This window comes from Syngnathus leptorhynchus, chromosome 7 (assembly GCF_054491065.1).
Source record: "Syngnathus leptorhynchus isolate UIUO chromosome 7, UIUO_Slep, whole genome shotgun sequence".
Lineage (NCBI taxonomy): Eukaryota > Metazoa > Chordata > Actinopteri > Syngnathiformes > Syngnathidae > Syngnathus > Syngnathus leptorhynchus.
In genome coordinates this window covers 12882381-12892500 of record NC_141201.1, presented here as the reverse complement: position 1 = coordinate 12892500, position 10120 = coordinate 12882381, and the positions used below count along the sequence as shown (strand labels likewise).

The following is a 10120-nucleotide window of genomic DNA, read 5'->3' as shown; positions in this document are numbered from 1 at the left end:
ACATTCACACCAGTAGCCTGCTGAAGGTCATTCTGTAGGGCTCGGGCAGTGCTCAACCTGTTCCTCCTTGCACAAAGCAGCGGATATCGGTCCTGCTGATGGGATGAGGACCGTCTACGGCCCTGTGCAGCTCTCCGAGAGTAACTGCCTTTCTCCTGGAATCTCCTCCATGCTCTGGAGATTGTACTGGGAGTCACATAAAATCTTCTTGCAACAGCACACATGGATGTGTCATCCTGGAGGAGTTGGACAATCTGCGCAACTTCAGGGGGGTTAAGAAATCGCCTCATGCTTCCAGTCATGATAATGACTCTTGCTAAAGCCAACACTTGTGGAAAAACAGTTAAAAAAGATCAAGAGGGAGGAGCTTGAAATGGCCTCCACCTGCAAAACCAGTCCTGTTTTGGGGATCATCTCGTTGTTGCCCCTCTAGTGTACCTGTTGTTAATTCCATCAACACAAATGCAGCTGAAAGTGATTAACAACCCCCTCTGCCACGTGCCTGACCAAAACCTTATCAGAAAAGTGTAATTGAATTCATGCCATACCCTGATACAAAACTGTTCCTTTAATTTTTTTGAGCAGTGTATTTCGACCCCATTCCTTCACTCCTCAGCCCAGGGATTGCCAGAAGGGGCTCCACAATGACCTTCAGAAACTCTGAGAATAAAGAGAAATAAAATCCCCACTTAAATTACTGCAGCTATGACCTCTTTTTAAATGACTAATGCCTACAAAAAAAAACTCTTACTTTTTCCTGTCATGGGTGTGTCACACTCACTTCCTAGCTGTTGAAGAATGAAGCAAATGTTAGCTGCAAGATTCAAATGAACCATTCTCCAATGATAAACTTTGCCCTGTTTGAAAAGAAAATGTTGGCATTCTGTCTGTGCCTTAGAATGCGGTGCAAATCAATTTGGCTGTTGTACATATCCAATCACGTTATTTTAAAGTAGTACTGATAAAATTGCTTGTTCTACAAGTTGTTATCCATATGATGAAAATGTACAGGGTAAACCTTTGCACTTTGACATTCGCTATGGTTTCCGGACTGTGAAAGTCAAGGCAATGACATGTCATAAATGCAAGTTCCATATTGAAGATTGCAATTACAACATACACTTTTTGCATATGCGCGACAGTAACTAAGCATACATAAGTATATTCAAACCACCAATAACAGATCAATTTCCAAAGATAACGCAAGGCAGTTGTGATTACTTCTACAATCAAGAATAAATCAAAAATCTGTACCTTGCGGAGTCCGGTCAGTTTTTAATACAGATGCTCCTCTTATCTCCAGGCTTGGAGTCTGAAAAAGAAGGAAAGGGAAAAAGAAGATGTCTGATTTGACAATTCACCCATTAACCGCTGTTAATCACATGACACAACACAACTTTAACTTTTGAAGTGATTTGCCTAAGAGTTCCAAGCCCTGTTGAGTGCAAAACAAAGTTAGGTGCACATTTTAATGACTTCAGAAGATAAAAACCTACCTTTTCACATGCCACTTCTTGAGCTACATTTGGAGTCACAAATCACAACATGGATAAAAAGGGAAATTACATCTTTGCCATGCCATCAGAAAATCTCAAATTTGTGATCTGTTTGATCTTGTTTTTGTTTTATAACAGCCAAGGCGATTTTTGAAAGCGAGCTGCTGACATCTGCAAAAGCAATGCCATTATTTACATTAGTTTTGAATTCACATATGAATTATAAATAGATAGGACATAACCTCTTGTCAAAAATAACATTTCCTTTTTAAATGTAGGCAGTTACCGTAATTTTCGGACTATAAGTCGCGTTTTGTTTCTTAGTTTGGGTGTGGGGGGCGACTTATACTGAGGAGCGACTTATATGTGAATTTTTTCACAAATTTTCAAAATTCAAAAAAAAAAAAGGGGGGGGGAAACGCAATAAGTGAACCGCGATGTAGCAAGGGATTGCTGTCATTTGAATTTCAAGTGACGTCATTATTTACATAAAGGAAAAAGATGACAAAGGGCCCCACGTACTATCGGCATCATTAGCGGCTTTGTTTGTAAGAGACACGATGGATGAAGAGTTTGAAGGATTTAATCATTTGAAGTGACACAGAAGGTTTGAAAAACTATTATGGCTTTTACGCACGCCCGGAACTACTCGACGGGAGCTCTCTGTCACCTCCGTGGATGGAAGTCGGGGGCCGGCGCTCAGCCGGCTCTCTGGGGACGGTGGATGAAGCTCGGACATGGCTTTTACACACGCCCGGTCCTATTCTATGGAGCTCTCTTCCACCTTTGTGGCTGGAAATGCCACCTCCGGGGATGGAAGTCCACACCGCTGCACGCCTGGAAGTCGACTCTGTTAACGCTACAATATAGTTATATACTAGATCTGTGGAATAACGACGAGGCTGCCACCTGGATTGTTTGGTTTATGTTTTACACGCGTTTTTATTTTCATTGCCTGAATCGCATTTTCTCGACAAGTTGAGCGCGTTTTCTGAATTGTCGCTCTCCCGATCGTTTGGTTTATGTTTTACACGCGTTTTTATTTTTATTGCCCAAATCGCATTTTCTCGACGAGTTAAGCGCGTTTTCTGAATTGTCGCTCTCCCATCACTGTGGTTATTTTGACATAATAAAAAGTGCTCTTGGGGGCTCTAGAGTGCAGAGTTGACCATTGCACATGAAGAAATGAGCACCTGCAATGTTTGGTTTATGTTTTACACGTGTTTTTATTTTTATTGCCCAAATCGCATTTTCTCGATGAGTTAAGCATGTTTTCTGATTTGTCACTCTCCCGTCACTCTGCTTAGTTTGGCATAATAAAAATTGTTCTTGGGGGCTCTAGAGTTCAGAGTAGACCATTGCACATGAAGAAATGACCACCTGGATCGTTTGGTTTATGTTTTACACGCGTTTTTATTTTCATTGCCTGAATCGCATTTTCTCGACAAGTTGAGCGCGTTTTCTGAATTGTCGCTCTCCCGTCACTCTGGTTAGGTTGGCATAGTACAAAGTGCTCTTGGGGGCTCGAGAGTGCAGAGTTGACCACTGCCCATCACCGGCCCCAAGCACGAGCCCCGTCACTGTCGGCGTGTGCCTAGTTCACCGGCCCCAAGCGGCAATTGGAGCAGTCGTGCCTAAAAGCGCGGCTCAGGCATCATCCGCGGTCCCCGGCCAGCCATCTGTTGGAGCGCCGCCAACCGACTTCCATCCACGGATGTGGAATAGAGCTCCAGAGAAGGACCACGGAGGTGACACTTCCAGCCACGGAGCTGGCACTTAGTTCGAGCCACGGTGGCACTTTCAGCCACGGAGATGGCTCTGACTTGCAGCCACAGAGCTGGCTCTTACTTCCATCCATCCAGCCACGAAGGTGGCTCTGACTTCCAGCCACAGAGCTTGTACTTCCAGCCACGGAGGTGGGTCTTACTTTCATCCATCCATCCATCCAGCCACGGAGGTTGCTCTGACTTTCAGCCACGGAGCTGCTACTTCCAGCCACGGAAGTGGGTCTTACTTCCATCCATCCAGCCACGGAGGTGATTCTGACTTCCAGTAACGGAGCTGGAACTTCCAGCCACGGAGGTGGGTCTTACTTCGATCCATCCAGCCACGGAGGTGGCTCTGACTTCCAGCCACGGAGCTGGCACTTCCAGCCACGGAGGTGGCTCTTACTTCCATTCATCCAGCCACGGAGGTGGCTCTGACTTCCAGCAATGGAGCTGGCACTTCCAGCCACGGAGGTGGCTCTTACTTCCAGCCACGGAGTTGGCATTTCCAGCCACGTAGGTAGCTCTTATTTCCATCCATCAGCCACGGAGGTGGCTCGGACTTCCAGCCACAGAGGTGGCTCTTGCATCCATCCACTGAGCTGGCACTTCCAGCCACGAAGCTGGCACTTCCAGCCACAGAGCTGGCACTTCCAGCCACGCCGCTGGAACTTCCAGCCACGGAGGTGGCTCTTGCATTCATCCACAGAGCTGACACTTCCAGCCACGGAGCTGGCACTTCCATCTACGGAGCTGGCACTTCCAGCCACGGAGGTGGCTCATGCATCCATCCACGGAGCTGGCACTTCCAGCCACGGAGCTGGCACTACAAGCCACGGAGGTGGCTCTTGCATCCATCCACGGAAATGGCAATTCCAGCCACGGAGGTGGCTCTTACTTCCATCCATCCAGCCACCGAGGTGGCTCTGACTTCCAGGCACGGAGCTGAAGCTTCCAGCCACGGAGGTGGCACTTCCAGCCACGGAGGTGGCTCTTCCAGCTACGGAGGTGGCACTTCCAGCCACGGAACTGGCACTTCCAGCCACGGAACTGGCACTTCAAGCCAGGGAGCTGGCACTCCCAACCATGGAGGTGGCACTCCCAGCCATGGTGGTGGCATTTCCAGGCATGGAGATGGCACTTAGTTCGAGCCACGGAGGTGGCACTTCCAACCACGAAGCTGGCAGTTCCAGCTACGGAGTGTTGCGTGTTGTACGGGATGTCCGTTGTTGAGCCAGGAAAGCAAGGATGTGGGGTATGGAGTTGGCCCTTTATTGGCAAGATCTTGGGTTGTTTAATGGCGGTCAATGTTGGGAAAAATGTTCTACATTATCATTAGATTCCATGGGTTTAATGCAAAATGTTCGCTGTATGGCAGTTTGACCTTGTGTCCAGGGAGCTTCCAATCGTTATAGAATGTTAAGCAAAAACATCTGGGTTTGCTCTTCCATGAGTTGGGATGTACATGTCTGGAGTCATGAGTTGTGATGTATATGTCTGGAGCCATGAGTCGAGATATATATGTTTACAGTCATGAGTCGTTAAGCAAGAACGTCCTGAATTTGAATAATAACACCGTTGAGAGGTCTATACTGCTCTCCTTAAGTAATAACATCTGGGTTTTCTGTCTCATGTGTTAAACTGACTGCTGTGAACAAATGAGAAGCTGTACATTTGTGTAAACCCCACCCATTGTATTTACTCAATAAAAAGCGGCCAGCCTGAAGAATGGCACGGTTTTTGAGCAACACTTGCTGTTGTTTAATCACCGTCGTTTTGCAAAAGAAGCTTTGTGGCCATTGAAGACAACTCTCTGCCTCTGTGAAATTCTTTGTAAATGTTGAACCCAACAGTCAATACACAAGGCACGGCAGCAGATGAAACAACAGCTTCTGTCTCCAGGTCAGCTTCTTTTATACTGCCCGGAAAGGCGGGAACTTGTCACATGACCATTTCGTACCTGAGTGTGGGGGGCGTCACCCCCCTGTGTATGTTCATCCAGTTGTGTGTGTTGTATACGTGTTCTGATTGAACAGTTATGTTTACATAAAATAATAAAAGAATTGTAGATATATGATCATCACATTGTACAGAGATTGTCTCCCCTAATAGAACATGTACACATTGCTGTTGCTCCCTCTTCAGGAGCTGGCACTTAGTTCCAGCCACGGAGGTGGCACTTAGTTCCAGCTACGGAGGTGGCACTTCCAGCCACGGAGCTGGCACTTCCAGCCACGGAGGTGGCATTTCCAGCAACGGAGATGGCACTTCCAGCCACGGAGCTGGCTCTTCCATCCATCCACTGAGGTGCCACTTCCAGCCACGGAGGTGGCACTTAGTTCCAGCTAGTGATGGGTTCATGAGGCGTCGTGTGCCGTTTCGACACATTGGTGAACTGTGTCGATACTGTGTTGGTGACTGCTGACACCCGCGACACCCGCTGGACTACTACAGGCATCATAGTTGACAGACTCAACTGACACTGATTTGATGACCGAGCACAGGGGTCGGCAACCCGCGGCTCCCTGGTATTTTTGCAAAAATGTAAAAATATGTTGTTGTTGTTTTTTTAAAATATGTTTTTTATATGGTAATCATGACACAGCCATTCTCATGCTGTAAAAATGTCTGTAATTGTAAATATATTAAAAATACAGAATTTAAGAATGGCGTCAAATAGCAAAATTGCGTCATGGTCTACGACACAGCACATGCGTAACCAGGTGTGTGAGTGATTGGCCATGGATTCAAAAGGCAAAAAGAGAAAGATTGCTGATGAGAACAGTGGCTTTAAGAAAGAATGGACTGAACTATTTGGTTTCATTGCCAATGCTGAAGCATTGCAGCAAATTTAGCATGCTTTATCTGAAAATGTTGCTCCAAATTCCTCTTCTTGTTATTTGACAACTTCTCATTGCAAATCAAACATGCAGGCGTTTGATTTGCAATGAGAAGTTGTCAAATAACAAGAAGAGGAATTTGGAGCAACATTTTCAGATAAAGCATGCTAAATTTGCTGCCGATCACAAGGCAGTTGCAACTGAGAGGAAGCGTGCAATTGCAGTCCTGGTGGAGAAATTTGAGGACCGAAAAAACATTTCCAAAAATTGGATTGCATCTCCAAACTCTACTACTGCTGCAAGTTTTGTTGCAGCCCGAGAGATAATAAAGCGCGGAAAACCATTCATCGATGGCGAGTACATGAAGGGATTCATTCATTAAAATATCAGAGTGTGTATTTTCGGACTTCAAAAATAAAACCGAAATCATTCAGAAAACTAAAGACTCTCCACACAAACAATATCACCGATCACCAGATCAATGACATCAATTCAAGACAGTTCTGGTATGCAGCTACGTGAACTCTAATGGGCCGCAAGAAGAAATTATCGAATTGATACCACTATTATTATTATTTTTTTAAATTATTTTATTAGTAAGCATACAGCTTATGTATTGACATTCTAAAAGGCCTTTAGATTTTTGCGGCTCCAGACTGGTATGCTTTTTATCTTATTTGGGCTAATATGGCTCTTTGAAGATTTTGGGTTACCGTCACCTGACCTAGTATATACATCCATCCATCCATTTTCTGAACCGCTTAGTCCCCACGGGGGTCGCGGGCGTGCTGGAGCCTATCCCAGCCGTCATCGGGCAGTAGGCAGGGGACACCCTGAACTGGTTGCCAACCAATCGCAGGGCACACAGAGACGAACAACCATTCGCACTCGCACTCATACCTAGGGAAAATTTGGAGTGCTCAATCGGCCTATCAAGCATGTTTTTGGGATGTGGGAGGAAACCGGAGTGCCCGGAGAAAACCCACGCGGGCTCGGGGAGAACATGCAAACTCCACACAGGGAGGGCCAGAGGTGGAATCGAACCCGTACCCTCCTAACTGTGAGGCGGACGTGCTACCTAGTGCGCCACCGAGCCGCCTTAGTATATACATGGCAATTCATTTAAGTAATTATATTGTAATATATATATATATATATATATATATATATATATATATATATATATATATATATATTATATATATATATAGCCGCCCCTTAAATTTATGTGAATATATATATATATATATATATATATATATATATATATATATATATACACACATACATATATTCACATAAATTTAAGGGGCGGCTCCGTCGCGCACTGGGTAGCATATCCGCCTCACAGTTAGGAGGGTGCGGGTTCGATTCCACCTCCGGTCCTCCTTGTGTGGAGTTTGCATGTTCTCCCCGTGTCCGCGTGGGTTTTCTCCGGTCACTCCGGTTTCCTCCCACATTCCAAAAACATGTTTGGTAGGCCGATTGAGCACTCCAAATTGTCCCTAGGTGTGAGTGCGAGTGCGAATGGTTGTTCGTCTCTGTGTGCCCTGCAATTGGCTGGCAACCAGTTCAGGGTGTCCCCCGCCTACTGCCCGATGACGGGTGGGATAGGCTCCAGTACCCCCGCGACCCCCATGGGGATAAAGCGGTTCAGAAAATAGATGGATAAATTTAAAATATATTTTGATTTTGGATGGATGGATGGATGGATGGATGGATAAATTTAAAATATATTTTGTTTTTTTTGTTACAGTCAATCAATAATGTGAACATGTAAGAGGATGCGTGTGTACTGGCATTTGTTTTTTTACAAATTTTTATTCAAAAAATAAGTTTTTCCAATGTCTTAAAAGTAAGCCTGTTGCGTTTTTTGGACATAATTTCTCCTGTCATGGAAAACACCCGCTCATATGGCACAGATGAAGCTGGAGTACAGAGAAATGTCAATGCAAGTTGCAAGAGGTTTAGGAAATTGGTCTTTTGATTGTCCCATTATCTAATAGGATCCTGGGACCTGGCAATATTGTCCTCTGCCAGGTATTTCTGAACCTCCAGGATGGCATTGGCTGTGGCATTGTTTATTTGTCTGACCACTTCACTGTCCAGATGTTGTCAAAGGTTATCTAAAGAAAATGAATCGGCATTTTAGGACATGATTTCTAACAAGAACAACAAGAAGCAAATAATGCAGAATAGCATGCCTGAAGTGGGTGCAGACCGCTGTTGTGAAGACGGTCCTGGCTGTGGCTCATTTGTGCGTCCAATTACAGACACACATTCCAAGTGCAGTCTATTGATGGCCTCATTGCGCTTGGAGGAACTGCGGAACCCGAGTGATTTAAATCTGGGGTCTAGAAGTGTTGCTAGGGTCAACATACTTCATGATTCTAGATTGGAAGCAGTGTCTGTGACTCGACGCTTCAGGTGTTCATGCAGGTGTATGGCTGCCTGTATGTGCAAGGTTGAAGCATTTTGCTCTGGTGCAAGACATAGCATTTTCATCATCGGGATGACCTTTGACCTTGACACTCGCCTCTCATCAGACAACTCCACTGTCGCTTGATGGAAAGGAGCAAGCACAAGAAGTGTTTCTTCTGTAATGGTGAACTCATCAGCTGTAAGTGGAGTCAAATCCTTTTTTAAAGAGGCCAGACATACCCACATTGGTTTCTTCTCATCATGTAGCCTTTTCAGCATTTCATAGGTGCTGTTCCAGCGTGTTGGCACCTCATTGATGAGTTTCAGGGTTGGTCATCCCATCTGTTGCTGCACTTGAGCAAGCTTGTCCCTTGGCTGTAGTGCTCGATCGGAAGTATGTGACAATGTCCCTAGCTTTGTGTCTGATGGATGCAAGTGTGGGGATCTGATCACATGACTTCCTAACTATTGAATTGAGACTATGTGCAATGCAAATTGAGTGACGAATGTGGAGCTGTCTAATGGATGCAATCATGTTTGGTGCTGCGTCGGTCACAAGACACTTTACTGGTTATGGCTTTTGGCTTGGGCCAAACTGTTAGCAGTGTGAGTTTGTTGAAAGTATTGCACTCCCAAAACAGATGTACACAACTGCATATTCTTATTAATGTAGTGACAGATAAGAACCAAGTAAGCCTCCATGTTAACAGATGTCCACATGTCAGCTGTCAAACTTACTGCCACAGCTTGCTGTACTTCCATTTTCACTCGTTCCCGTTTCTCCTCATATGTTTTGGCCAACATTTCTTTGATGGTCTGAAAATGACACCAAGTGAAGTCAAATCAATATATTTAAAGATTAGATAAATTGGATATATCAACTACTACTTTAGATAGTACAAACCTTTCTGGTTGGCAAAATATATGAGGGCTGAAGGGCCTGAACCAGTTCCCTGAACCCTTCATTTTCTACAACACTGAGGGGCTGGCAGTCCTTCAAAATGAAATTTAGCACAGCCTCATTCATCTGCTTCCTGGAAGCTTGATGGTTAAAAATAAGGTAAATAAAAAATTAATAGGAATTAATTATCAAGAAAGCAACTGTGAGTAAGTTGTTAACTGGCTGTCTACCTGAGTTAATGTTGGGTGTATCTTGGACTTCAAGTTCATGCCTGGCCCTATAATGCCTCTCAGTATTGAGGAGGTGCTCTTATTTAAATCGGAAAGTTTGGTATAACAAACGCGACATTTAACCTGCAGAAAATAATACAAATAGTAAACTAAGAATCACTTTGAAATGACATTTAACCTGCAGAAAATAATATGAATAGTAAGAGTCACTTTGAAATTAATTTGAATTCAGATATATCAAGTGGAAACTCTGAGAGAAACATGATTAAACAACAAGGTAATTAAAACATATACCTTATTTTCCGTTATGAGATGAAAATGGTCCCACACAGCAGAAACCTTTCTTTTGAGTTGGGACCGCTCCATACTTCCTATTATTAATGACAAAATTTCAGGACAGTTTTGTTATTTCAGCTTTTTCCGATGCTATTGATCTTGTGAGAAATTTGGGGAAAAAATAAAGACA

General features: G+C 44.4%; 1 long non-coding RNA gene across 1 annotated transcript; it reads right to left on the bottom strand.

Annotated features, from left to right (window-relative positions):
* Positions 1-8306: 8306 nt before the first annotated feature.
* On the bottom strand, positions 8307-10120 carry LOC147054814 (uncharacterized). The gene is made up of 5 exons (XR_015066774.1): positions 9949-10120; positions 9655-9777; positions 9428-9564; positions 9262-9339; positions 8307-8425 (listed from the first exon to the last, which is right to left on the bottom strand). It is a non-coding gene; the product is annotated as an uncharacterized LOC147054814 (long non-coding RNA).